A 13,479-nucleotide genomic window follows, 5' to 3' on the forward strand; every position below is an offset into this window, starting at 1 on the left:
TGCTAGCCTGTAATAACCCCCCCCCCCCAGAAAAAATCTACTTTGCATTTGATATATTGCAAATATATGCCATCACACACAGATTGGCATTTAAAGGGTTAGAATTATAAAATTAATATGTGGTGTTATGATCAGGGCTGAAGTTGAATAAAAGATTGTATTTATTTTAGAGCTGGGCCGTTAACGGCGTTAACGTGCTGCGTTAACGCGAGACTAGTATCGCGCGATAATGTAATTGACGCCATTAATCTTTTTCTTTAAACAAGACAAACGTCTTTCTCTGGTCTGCATCCCCTTAACAATTGTGTGTATTGAGCCTGTTACGACCCTGGCTCATGGGCACGCAACCTATGTGCAAACCGACACCAAAACCCTGTGCTCTAACTCAAAGTGCTACTATATCAAGGAACTATTAATGTAATTGTAAACTAATGTACTAATGTAAACCCAACGGACAAGGACTGGAAGAACCTGACAGCTCTTTCTCTAAGCACAGACCTGCATGTGTGTTACTAGGCCTGGCTTTAAAGCTCCCAGCAGGTAACCAATCAGCACTAATTGGCTAATTGGCAGCCCTCACCTGCATGCCCCGTGACACAGGAGTGATCAGGCCTGCCTGAACAGTGACACAGGAGTGATCAGGCTCCTGGTACATAACACCTCCCCCACCAAACTGGTTGCCCCAGAGGCAACCACCACACAACAACCCATAAACAAAAAAAAACTAAAAAAAATGTGACCCATTAGTTGTCAGGGCCACCACCACAACAGTGATAGCGGGTCGGCCCCTGTCGAGCACGACCACCAACCGTGTTGTATGCTCCCTTTAAACAGGCCCCTCCACCGATACCGACCTGTCAAAAATAGACTGCAAACCAAAATCAACCTGAGAACTGCGCTCAACAGAACAGAACACAGCAAAACAAAAACCATAGATCACTGATACCACCACTCTAGTGCATTAGTCAGGGAAACAAATCCATTCATCATAAACCTTGAGGAACCCTCGAGCTCTTTGTCCACACGTTTGATACTTCCCCCATCCCCATCTAACGTTGGCATAGGCGTTCTGCATATGGTTTCTACCAGAGCCACGGTTCTGACATTTTTCTGCTCAAGCACCGGGCACCCAGCAACGATATGACCAGGTTCTTTACAGTAGAAACAGATAATCCCTTCTGGGAATGCACCAGCAGAACCACCCCGCCTAGGAGGTGAAGTTAACTGACCAGCAGACACAGGTTTTGGGAAACGGCCCCCCTGAACAGGACACCTATCCCCGGACTCAACACGGTAGTCCTCCAAAAACACGGATTTGTGTGTCAACACAAACTCATCAGCGAAGACAGCGGCGTCGCCTATCTTCGATACCTTACGCTCATTTAGATGTGTGGAAACAGTATCAGGAACACATCTTTTAAATTCCTCTAGGAGAATCAACTGCCTAAGCTGCTCTCTTGACTCTGCCTTCTGAGAAGTGCACCACCTGTCAAACAGGTTCTCCTTCTCCCTTCCAAATTCAACATAAGACTGCCCCTCCGACCTGCGATAACCTCTAAAACGCTGACGATAGGCCTCGGGGACCAACTCATAAGCCCTCAAAATGGAAGCTTTAACCAGCTCATAATCAGCGCTTTGTTCAAGGGACAGAGCAGTGTAGGCTTCTTGTGCCCTACCAACTAAAACACATTGCAGCAGCAGTGTCCAGGCGGTATCAGGCCACTTCAATGTGGTTGCCACCCGTTCAAAAAGGGGAAAATATCTTTCCACGTCTTTCTCAAAAAATGGTGGCACCATCCTAATATTCCTGCCTACATCAAACCCGGAACGTGACTCTGGATGCAGAGCACCCGCCTGCAAGGCAGCATGCTTATATTCAAGCTCCTTCTGTGCACGCTCGTGCTCCAGCAACATTTGTTTCTCCTTAAACACACGCTCCTCACGCTCACGCTCATGCTCACGCTCCTCTTTCCTCTCTCTCTCCTTTAGCTCACGCTCCTCTCTCCTCTCCTCACGCTCTCGCTCTAGCTGCCTTTCCTTAAACTCCAACTCCCTTATCCTCCACTCACCCTCCACACCAGGTAATAGCGGAGACGCGCCAGACGAAGGAGGCTCCTCCACCCTCTCCTCAAGCACCTGCTCCCTAATGAGTAACACCCTTAACGCACTCAAGGCAGACGGCTTCAAACGTTTCTCCCCTGCAGAAAGCTCTACCCTGTAGTGTACAGCAAGTTCTAGCAGTTGTTCTTTGGAAAACTTCTCTAACAAGTCATGAGACGGGCGATCAACAAAGTCCCTGATGGAAGCCATTGTCACTGAACCAGCCACCCCAAGCTACACACCCTACCTCACAGTCACGAAGAACCACTAACGAACCACGAAGACCCCCCCAACGAACCACTGAAGAACCACGAAGAACCACTGAAGAACCATGAATAACGCTAAATGCCAATAATAACAACCAGAAGGGAACGCGGTGGAAATGTGAGCTCTACGGAGCGCACCTTTCTAGGTTGCAAAAAATTAAAAATTAAAAATAAAACACACCCACCCTAAATATACGTGTCATACACGGGTGTTAGGTGCTACCAGGTATGCTCACCAAACACTCAAACAAACAAAATAAATCCAACAAACAATTCCAAACAGGTGCGCCTTCTAACCTGATATGACTACATATGCTTCTACGTCTAAACTGCAGAAAAAACCGGCCCACCACATGTCTACCCTAAGAAACACTAAATCAAGCCCTACCACACTACCTGTGTTTTCTGGCCGCCCTAATCTACCTACCCTTAAACTAATGCCCTGTAGACCTAACCATCTTCAACCACACCTGCTACCAGTCAAAGATCATACTTGACCATCCACCCGTCCAGTACATGATACGGTACCAGACAAGCAGATGGTGCTAATCCCTTCCCTGACTGCCCCAGGAGTACGTGGTGCACAGGACGCTAACCAACAACCAGAAAATAATGTCCCTATCTACATGTGGTGCCCACTAAACTATATATTTTAACAGCATAAGTAGTCACATCAAATTACAAACAAATACGGCATACTCACCTGTTTGATGAAATGGCTCAGCCCCCACGTTACACTATGTAACGAACACCACCCAAACCATAATACCATGACACCCCGTGTAACACAAAAAAAAAACACCAAACAAATTTCTAGGGGTAAATATCCCGGACGAGCGCCCAACTGTTACGACCCTGGCTCATGGGCACGCAACCTATGTGCAAACCGACACCAAAACCCTGTGCTCTAACTCAAAGTGCTACTATATCAAGGAACTATTAATGTAATTGTAAACTAATGTACTAATGTAAACCCAACGGACAAGGACTGGAAGAACCTGACAGCTCTTTCTCTAAGCACAGACCTGCATGTGTGTTACTAGGCCTGGCTTTAAAGCTCCCAGCAGGTAACCAATCAGCACTAATTGGCTAATTGGCAGCCCTCACCTGCATGCCCCGTGACACAGGAGTGATCAGGCCTGCCTGAACAGTGACACAGGAGTGATCAGGCTCCTGGTACATAACAGAGCCGTACTCAGACTGTAGTAGCTGCTCAGTGTTCTCTTGGATGTGGACCTGAGACTGCAGTAGCTGTTCAGTGTTCTCTTGGATGTGGACCTGAGACTGTAGTAGCTGCTCAGTGTTCTCTTGGATGTGGACCTGAGACTGTAGTAGCTGTTCAGTGTTCTCTTGGATGTGGACCTGAGACTGTAGTAGCTGTTCAGTGTTCTCTTGGATGTGGACCTGAGACTGTAGTAGCTGTTCAGTGTTCTCTTGGATGTGGACCTGAGACTGTAGTAGCTGTTCAGTGTTCTCTTGGAGGTAGACCTGAGACTGTATTAGCTGTTCAGTGTTCTCTTGAATGTGAACCTGAGACTGTAGTAGCTGTCTTCTCTTCATTCGTGGAACTGTTACACTGAGCTTGCACTGAATTTGTTGAGAACCCTGCTTCTTCAGCAGTCTGTGTGTGAGCAACCAGTCAGCAGCATTGTGAATTCAGAGATTCACTAAAAGACACATTGAGAGACAGGTTTGTGTGTGGATTAAGAAATGAAGGTGCACAGAAGAAACTACTGACAGAGAGTGATTTGACACTGGAGAGAGCTGTCAATATCAGTGTAACAATGTTAATGGCATCAAAGGAAGGGCACAGAAAATTACGATAAATCTGGTTTTAAAAGAAACACTGGAAATTACAAAAAGAAGAGACATGTTCATGCTGTTGAACAAGGAGATAGAACAGCTAGTGACTCCTCAGATGAAGAGGAGAGGATAAATCTCCTCCTCTGGTCATTATTTGGGTAGAACACACCTATTTTTAATGCCTTTGGCAGACTTTTTTTTTTTTTAGCCATTTTAATCTAGATTAATCTAGATCAATTCCAGGATTGCCGGTAGATTAATCTAGATTAAAAAATGTAATCTATGCCCAGCTCTAATTTATGACATTACAAAAAAACAGAAAATCCATCAAAATCAGTGTTGTTGCTAATCATACAGCCTGTTTTTTATGTCATGTCACAAACACTGGCATTTAAAGGGTACAAATAAAATAATTCCTGCACCAGAATGCAGGAAATGAAGTCTTTGTAACAAAAAAAATCCTGGTGGGGGACCCCCAGACCCCCCGCTTCAAAAGTGGCCTGACTGGGGCTATATTTCGCACTATATTTCCTGGCTTGAATGATTTCCCCAGTCCGGCCCTGGTTAAAAGCCTCCAATGCTTATTAGTGTGTGTGTGTGCGTTTGAACGTTTGCATGTTTCAACCATACATTTCCATTTATAAAAAATTTAATAAAAATATTAATAATTTTTGTATTATTTATTTTTTTCTCCTATAATAGTGGGGGTCGCGGCTCTCTGACACAGGGGCGTCGTTTTGGTATGGCAAGGTATGGCACTCGCCATACCTTGGCAAATAAATATGTATGTGTATTTGCGATTATATTATACATGCGCAGGATGTGTGTATTTGCCATGTCTCGCACCTTCATCAACGGAGACCGACACACAGTATTCCGATACACATCACTACATCCTGCACATAATAATCGCGGGAGGGGGCCGGGGGGCTTCATTACTTAAGGCAACCATCTTGCGCCTAGCACGCCCACGCGGCGACGCGGCAGCGCCAGAGCGGAGCGGCAGAGCGCAGTGGCAGGCTGCAGCGGCAGAGCGGCAGCGGCGCGCAGGTTGCCGCACGCAATCCCCCCTGTTTTAACATCGACGGTTAGCTCAACTCGTTCGGCAGCTTGCTGTGGAGCCTGCAGTCCAGTTGGTGACAAGTTCTAATCACTTCAATTTTTTTATTTTTTTTTTTTTTACGTTTACTTAATTTATCGCCTCTCTATATAAATGTCTTTTTTTCGCCGGTTAAGTTTAAGTCAAGTCAAGTCAAGTCAAGAGTTTTAATTGTCACGGCATACAGGTATACAATGAAATGCGGCTGGTCTTGCCCGCGACGATGTGCAATACAGTGGTACAACATATAATAGAATCCGATAAAAATACAGTGGTACAACATATTAATAGAATCCAGTAAAAAACAACAGTGCAATAAACAGGTACATGGTGTGCCATCTCGGTATCTGTACATAGTATTTACAGAGCATATAGGACATGCTAGGTAGCTTAAGTAGTGCAATACACTGTTCCTGATGTTATACTAATTTAAAGTGGCCTTTCCTCTGGCCATAAGTGTGCGTATGTGCGGCATGAGTGTTAAAGTGGCTGCTAGTGTGTGAGCGTGCTCAGCGTGCGTGTCGTGTATGTGCTTGTGTGTGCTTGTGTGTGGATAGTTCAGTTTCTGTGTCTCTCAATGTTCATTGTTCAAGGCTCTGATGGCCTGGGGGAAGAAGCTTAGCCTAAGCCTCTCCGTCCTAGTAGCTGGGGTTCGCAGGCGTCTGCCTGACCTCAGCAGCTGGAACAGGCTGTTATTGGGGTGGTGGGGGTCTTTCATTATCCTGCAGGCTCTGGATTTGCACCTCTTGTTGTATAGAGCCTGCAGGGGAGGTAGCGCAATACCCGTGGTACGCTCGGCTGAGCGCACCACTCTCTGTAGGGCCTTCTTGTCCTGTGCCGTGCTGTTCCCATACCAGGCAGTGATGTTTCCGGTCAAGATGCTCTCTACAGCTCCTGAGTAGAAGGACTGGAGTATCTTCCCCGATACTCTGAACTTCCTTAACTGTCTCAGGTGGTAGAGGCGCTGCTTCGCTTTCTTTACTACTGTGTCTATGTGTGTTGACCATGTCAGATCCTCTGAGATGTGGACCCCCAGGTACTTGAAGCTGCTCACCCTGTCCACGGTAGCCCCGTTAATCATCAGTGGTGTGTGTGTCTCCTGCTGTCCTCTCCTATAATCCACGATCAGCTCCTTGGTTTTACCAATGTTCAGGAGCAGGCTGTTGTCCTGGCACCAACGTTCCAGTACCTCAACCTCCTCTCGGTAGGCCTTCTCGTCGTTGTCCGAGATCAGCCCCACCACCACCGTGTCGTCGGCGAACTTCACTATGGAGTTGGAGCTGAACTTGGCCACACAATCGTGTGTGTAGAGTGAGTACAGCAGGGGGCTTAGAACACAGCCCTGGGGGGACCCGATGCTCAGGGTGATGGTGTTGGAGGTCTGACCCCCCACCCTGACCGCCTGGGGTCTTTCACTCAGAAAGTCCAGTACCCAGGCGCTCAGGGCGGAGCTCAGACCTAGCTCGATCAGCTTGTCCACCAGTCTGGTGGGGACTATGGTGTTGAACGCTGAGCTGTAGTCGATGAACAACAGTCTCACATAGCCCCCCTTCTGACGGTCAAGGTGGGAGAGAGTGCTGTGCAGTACCTGGGAGACCGCGTCGTCAGTGGACCTGTTTGTCCTGTATGCAAATTGCATAGGGTCCATATCACTGGGGAGAGAGGCACAAATGTGGTCCTTGACCAGCCTCTCGAAACATTTCATGACCACAGAGGTGAGTGCCACCGGTCTGTAGTCATTTGGGCATGTTGGGGAGGGTTTCTTCGGTACAGGGATGATGGTAGACATCTTGAAGCAGGCAGGGACTACTGACTCCACCAGGGATTGATTATATATGGCGGTGAACACCGGGGCAAGCTGGTTTGCACAGGACTTAAGTATGCGTCCTGTTATACCATCTGGACCCGCAGCCTTCCTGGTGTTCACCTGCATAAATGCTCTTCTCACACTGTGTTCCGACAATGAGAGAGCGCCCCCGCCCCCCCGCGGTTGCCCCCCCCCTCCACAACAGCCGGTGCGCCAGTGGCGTCACTAGCCAGAGGGCTAGCGGCGACACTGTCTACACCGAACCGAGCGTAGAAGGAGTTGAGTTTGTCCGCGAGAGAGGCGTCGTCGCTCCCCATTTCGGGGGCGCTGACTTTGTAGTCAGTTATTGTCTTCAGTCCCCTCCACAAGCCTCTTGTGTCGTTTTGTGCCATTTGTGTCTCCAGTTTCTCAGCATATGTCCTCTTAGCAAGTTTAACAGCCTTGCGCAGAGTGTAGACTGAAGCCTTGTACTCTTCCATATTTCCTGACTCTCTGCCCAGGTTATAAGCCGTGGTGCGTGAGTTCAGGGCTGTTCTTATAGTGCTGTCCACCCAAGGTTTCTGGTTTGGGAAAACCCGCGCCTTCTTTGTGAGGACAATACCGTCTGCCACAGTTGCTATGTAACTCACAACGGTATCAGCGTACTCGCTGACGTCACTGGCGCTTCCTTTAAACATGTCCCAGTCTGTATCCTCGAACGCATCACGGAGCGTGGCCTCTGATTCGTCAGACCACTTTTTTGTCTCACGTGACACGACGACGTCACGCGATCTTTGTTTGTATGCTGGGATTAAAAAAATGGAGTCGTGATCGCTCGCGCTTGCAGAGCCCATCAGTGGCGGAGCCGCTACAGCCTTGTAGCCAGCTTTGAACGGGGTGTAACAGTGGTCGAGTGTGTTTCCCCCTCTTGTGGAGCAGGCGATGTGCTGAAAAAAGGTCGGCATCACTTTTTTCAGATTTGCCTGGTTGAAGTCACCAGTCACTATCGTCGCGGCTTCCGGGTGCTTGATTTGTTGTTTGTTGATGTGGTCGTGTAATTCCACCAGCGCTTTGCCAGTATTTGCCTGTGGGTGAATATACACGACGGATAAAATGACCGCGGTAAACTCGCGGGGTAGGTGGTACGGGCGGCACAGGATTTGGAGATGTTCCATATCTGGGGAGCATGAACTTGAGAGGACATGTACTTCCTTGGGATTAACCAAGAGATTGTTCGTGAGGATGCAGACCCCACCTCCGATGCTCTTCCCAGAGGCTGCCGTGCGATCTGCTCTCAGGACGGTGAAATTGTCCGATGGAGAGACGCTGTTGTCCGGCGTCGCTGGCTTGAGCCATGTCTCCGTGAAACACATGACATTAACGTCTCTCATCTCCCGTTGGAATCGGACCCTCGCTCTCAAGTCGTCCATCCTTCCCTCCAACGAACGTGCATTCGCCAGAAAGATGGATGGAATTGCTGGACGGTAAGCAGATCTTTTTAATCTGAGTCTGATACCGCCTCGTCTTCCTCTATGCTTCTTTCTGCCGTTTCCTTTGTTGCCGATCTCCCGCTTGATTTCTGTTAGCCATTCTGGGCATAAAGTGTCTCCCAACTCCTCTTTGAGTCTGGAGTTTAGGTCCATAAGTGTCTGGCGGTCGTATGACATACCCGCCAGTGATGTTTTAATAAAAAAAGTAGAAAAAACAAACATAATAGCAAAAAATGTGCACAATCGTCGCGGAGCTAAACCAAAGGCGTCTGACTGGGGTCGCGCCATAGTATCATAGTTTAGGCATTCTTTCGGAGTTGGTTAAGGTTAGGGTTAAGTTTAGGCATTCTTTCGGAGTTGGTTAAGGTTAGAGTTTGTCTTAGAGCATGGCAATATTTCTTTCGCCGGTTAAGTTTAGGCATTCTTTCGGAGTTGGTTAAGGTTAGGGTTAAGTTTAAGTTTAGGCATTCTTTCGGAGTTGGTTAAGGTTAGGGTTAAGTTTAGGCATTCTTTCGGAGTTGGTTAAGGTTAGAGTTTGTCGCAGAGCATGGCAATAGAATGCAGCCTATTTCCGCTCTGCCGCTCTCTCGCTCTGCCGCGGTCACATGGGCGTCGTGGCTAATCAGAGAAACGCTGAACGCAAGTTGGTTGCCTGAAGTGTTGACGCGGCCGGGGGTGTGGTCTTTTGTGTGTAACCTGGACTCGCAATGGATATGTTTGTTGTCAGAAGCGGTGCCGGTTGGACTCGTGATGAAATGGGCTCTGCACATAACCAGCTCAGCTGCTATACCACACTGAGGTGGCTATCTCGAGGCAGAGTATTAAATCGCCTTTTTTAACTCAGAGAAGAATCGCAGATTTTCCTTGCAGACAAAAACAACCCATTGGGAGAGAAATGTGCTGATAATGAGCTGGATTACGAAACTCCGTTAGTGACACTCCAGGTTAATCAACGGAGATTTTGGGGTAATTTGTCTTTCGTGTGACGAGTTTATCGTGTGCTTTTATTTTGATATTCCTTATTTCCACGTTGAAATTACGCTATACATAAGTGTGGGGTCGCCAAAAAAAATCCTGAATCAAATAGGGTCGTGGTATTAAAAAGTTTGAGAACCCCTGGCTTAGTGATTATTAAATAATTATAACAGTGCAGTTCAGCATTCAGTAACCCATACTTTTTGTGAACGTGTTTTTGATACTACATTCTGTTGAACACACACCCCAAAACCGTACCTAAGAAAAATTGTGAAAAGACAGTTATGATAATATCAGAATATCAGAATATTATTACATTCTGCTCAGCATAATTTGTATGCAAAATATTGTGGTTCCCTGCTTTAGTCTGTTGACACATTTATATACTAAATGCTTTTGTAGTCCTGTGTCATACCTAAATGTCATATAAGTGAATTGTATAGAAACAACTCACCAAAAGTGACTATTGCACAACTGAGGCCCAGTCCACACGATCACGGGTATTTTTGACACAGAGGTTTTCAAAAAAAGAAACCTCCGTACACACAGTGGTTTAAAAAAATAACCGCATACTCACAGCAACTGTAAAACCCGGCTACCGAGTGATGTAATATACATGTAGTACAATGCCAAAGCAATAGGTGGCAATGTAGTTCAAACATGAAGGCCATTTCAACCCATCAGAAGGGTAAGTTATAACGTCCTTTCCACAAAACTGAAACCCGCCATCTTTAAATTGCTCGCTTGAAACATTAACATTAGCATTCATTATTTGTTTGCAGCAAGAACAAAGTGCAATAAACAAAAAAGGATACATTCACTGTGTTCTGCCTCATCAGAACCAACATCAACACAATTTACCACCAAGAGCGGAGAGTTTAGTCTCACAAAAAGATTGCCGATTGTGTTAGCTTACGTGCTATTGTGATTGGGATTTGCCATTATAATTCAATTCAATTCAATACCATAGTCCCCTCCATACTCATAGCCAAGCTCAGGGACCTGGGCTTGGGCTATGACCTCTGCCAGTGGGTCTTGGACTTCCTGACTGGCAGACCCCAGGTGGTGAGAGCAGGCAACTGCACCTCCTCATCCATCACCCTCAACATAGGGGCCCCCCAGGGCTGTGTTCTGAGTCCCCTCCTCTACTCCCTGTACACACACGACTGTGTGGCTCAGCGGAGTAGCAATACAATCGTCAAATTTGCTGACGACACAGTGGTGGTGGGCCTGATCTCTGCCAACGACGAGAGGGCCTACCTGGAAGAGGTCAAGGTCCTGGCGGGATGGTGCCAGGAAAACAGCCTCTCCCTGAACGTCAGCAAAACAAAGGAGATGATTGTGGACTTCAGGAGGTCGGGGGTCAAGGACTACAGCCCCCTCAGCATCGACGGGGCACCGGTTGAGAGAGTCAACAGCTTTAAGTACCTCGGAGCCTACATATCCGAGGACTTGACATGGACCACACACATTAACAGTGTTGTGAAGAAGGCACGACAACGCCTCTACTTCCTCAGGCGCCTAAGGAAGTTCCAAGTCAGCCAGAAGATCCTTAAGAACTTCTACTCATGTACAATAGAGAGCATCTTGACCGGCAACATCACCTCCTGGTTTGGGAATAGCACTGCACAAGACCAAAGCGGACTACAAAGAGTGACACGTTCAGCCGAACGCACAATTGGAGGGGGGCTCCCCACCCTCCAGAACATTTACTACAAGCGTTGCAAGGGCAAGGCTAAGAGAATCATTAAAGACTCCAGTCACCCGAACAACTGCCTCTTTGAACTGCTGCGGTCAGGCAAGCGATACAGGAGTCTCAAGGCGAGCACAGAAAGACTCAGAAGAAGCTTCTATCCCCAGGCCATCAGGCTGCTAAACGAACAATGAATGAACACTACACAACAACAACCACCAAACGCACATAGCACACACATCCACACGCACACACTCACTTTAAACAAACACACTGTAGCACCCACTCCACACACTTATAGCACACACCCACTTTAAACAAACACACTGTAGCACCCACTCCCCACACTTTATATTTATGGATGAAGGATTGCACTACAACTCGTACACCTTACTGTAAATTGTACCTAAAATTGTACCTCATCCCATTTCTGCTTTGCACTAGATAGTACTGTACATTAGTACACTGCATAGTATTGTGTATTGTATATTATATGGTAACTCAGAACATTGTACATATGTCTATACCGAACACTGTGACCTCATTTTCTTCTTCTAAATTCATGCTATATTATGTTATTATGTTATTTGATACTATCTTGTCTAGCACAGTCTCTGGAGCGTAACAGTAAGAAGCATTTTGTATGAAAGTATTCTGTACTTCTGTATGACAACTATTAAAAGAACTTGAACTAATAGTTAGCATTGCGGCTAGCATACATTAGCGTAGTAACGTTACACATGGGAGACTATCTTGCTGGACACAAACATTGTTGATATAGCAGTCTGGTTAATGTTGTTATATCGCTCGCTATTGATTGTACTAGTAACGTTAACGTTAGTAGAATGAATGGATGAAAACTTTATTTAACAGATTGCAGAATTGTTAAGGGGATGCAGACCAGAAAAAGACAGCTCCGCCGTAAACACTGGAAATAATCTCGGTTACTATGTCCACACGCAACCACTGAAACCGGGATGCGCCCAAATATTCACCCTGGACTCCGGTTTTAAAAGATCACAGTTGCAGTGTTCCAAAAACCCGGATGCGTGTGGACGAACAGTGCAACTGCGCACATTAAATCACGGTTACATAAAACCCTGCGTTCGTGTGGACAGGGCCTGATTTGACAAAAAAAATTCCCCTTCAGCCCCACCCCCCCCCCCCCCCCCTCCCTCATTGCCATACCTTGGCTTTGACTGAAATTACGCCACTGCTCTGACAGTAATACTAATACTAATACTAAATGATGTGTGGGCCTATTTGTGGGGCGTCGGACACAAGTAATTTTTGGCCAGGGACAGGACGTTCCTGTCAGACTAATGTTTGCTGGACAGATAAGAGTTAGCTGTAAAATTGGGTAGTTCTAATAGTTTCAAGTTTCTTTAATAGTTGTCATACAGAAGTACAGAATACTTTTATACAAAATGCTTCTTACTGTTGCGCTCCAGAGACTGTGCAAGACAAGATAAGTATGAAATAAAAGAACATAGTAAAATTAGAAGTAAAAAAAATTAGGTCACAGTGTTCAGTTTAGACATATGTACAATGTTCGATGCAGAATAGACATAGTTACCATACAATATACAATACTGTGCAGTGTACTAATATACAATACTATATAGTGCAAGGCAGAAATGGAGAAATGGGACGAGGTGCAATTTAGGTACAATTCACAGTAGGTGTACGAGTTGTAGTGCAAATCCTTTATCAATAAATATAAAGTGTAAGTGTGTTTGTGTGATCTAAAGTGTGGAGAGTGGGTGCTGCAGTGTGTTGTTTGTTTGAGTGAGTGTGTGCGTGTGGGTGTGTGTGCTGTGTGCATTTGATGGTTGTTGCATAGTGATTATTGTTCGTTTAGCAGCCTGATGGCCTGGGGATAGAAGCTTCTTCTGAGTCTTTCTGTGCTCGCCTTAAGACTCCGGTATCGCTTGCCTGACCGCAGCAGTTCAAAGAGGCAGTTGTTCGGGTGGCTCGAGTCCTTAATAATTCTCTTAGCCTTCCCCTTGCACCGCTTGTTGTAAATGTTTTGGAGGGTGGGAAGCCCCCCTCCAATTGTGCGTTCGGCTGAACGTGTCACTCTTTGTAGTCTCTAGATATTCCTTTATTGATCCCCTTGGGGAAATTCAGTCATCATAGCAGCATGGGGGAGGGGAGGTACAGGTAGTAAAAAGCAGTGTAAACAATATAACAAATCATTATGCTTAACATAACATAATTAACTCTGGACAGGTGCGAGATGAGGGTATGTATGCCCTCTCAGTTAT

At 46.4% G+C, this 13,479-nt stretch overlaps 1 protein-coding gene across 1 annotated transcript in view; it reads right to left on the minus strand.

Moving 5' to 3' along the window:
• LOC311233505 (neurexin-2-like) overlaps positions 1 to 13,479 on the minus strand; it is a gene marked incomplete at both ends in the record, with an annotated part of 583,916 nt that overhangs the window by 530,467 nt on the left and 39,970 nt on the right. The window lies entirely within an intron of this gene.

This window comes from Notolepis coatsorum (assembly GCF_963971535.1).
Source record: "Notolepis coatsorum genome assembly, chromosome: 8".
Classification (NCBI taxonomy): Eukaryota; Metazoa; Chordata; class Actinopteri; order Aulopiformes; family Paralepididae; genus Notolepis; species Notolepis coatsorum.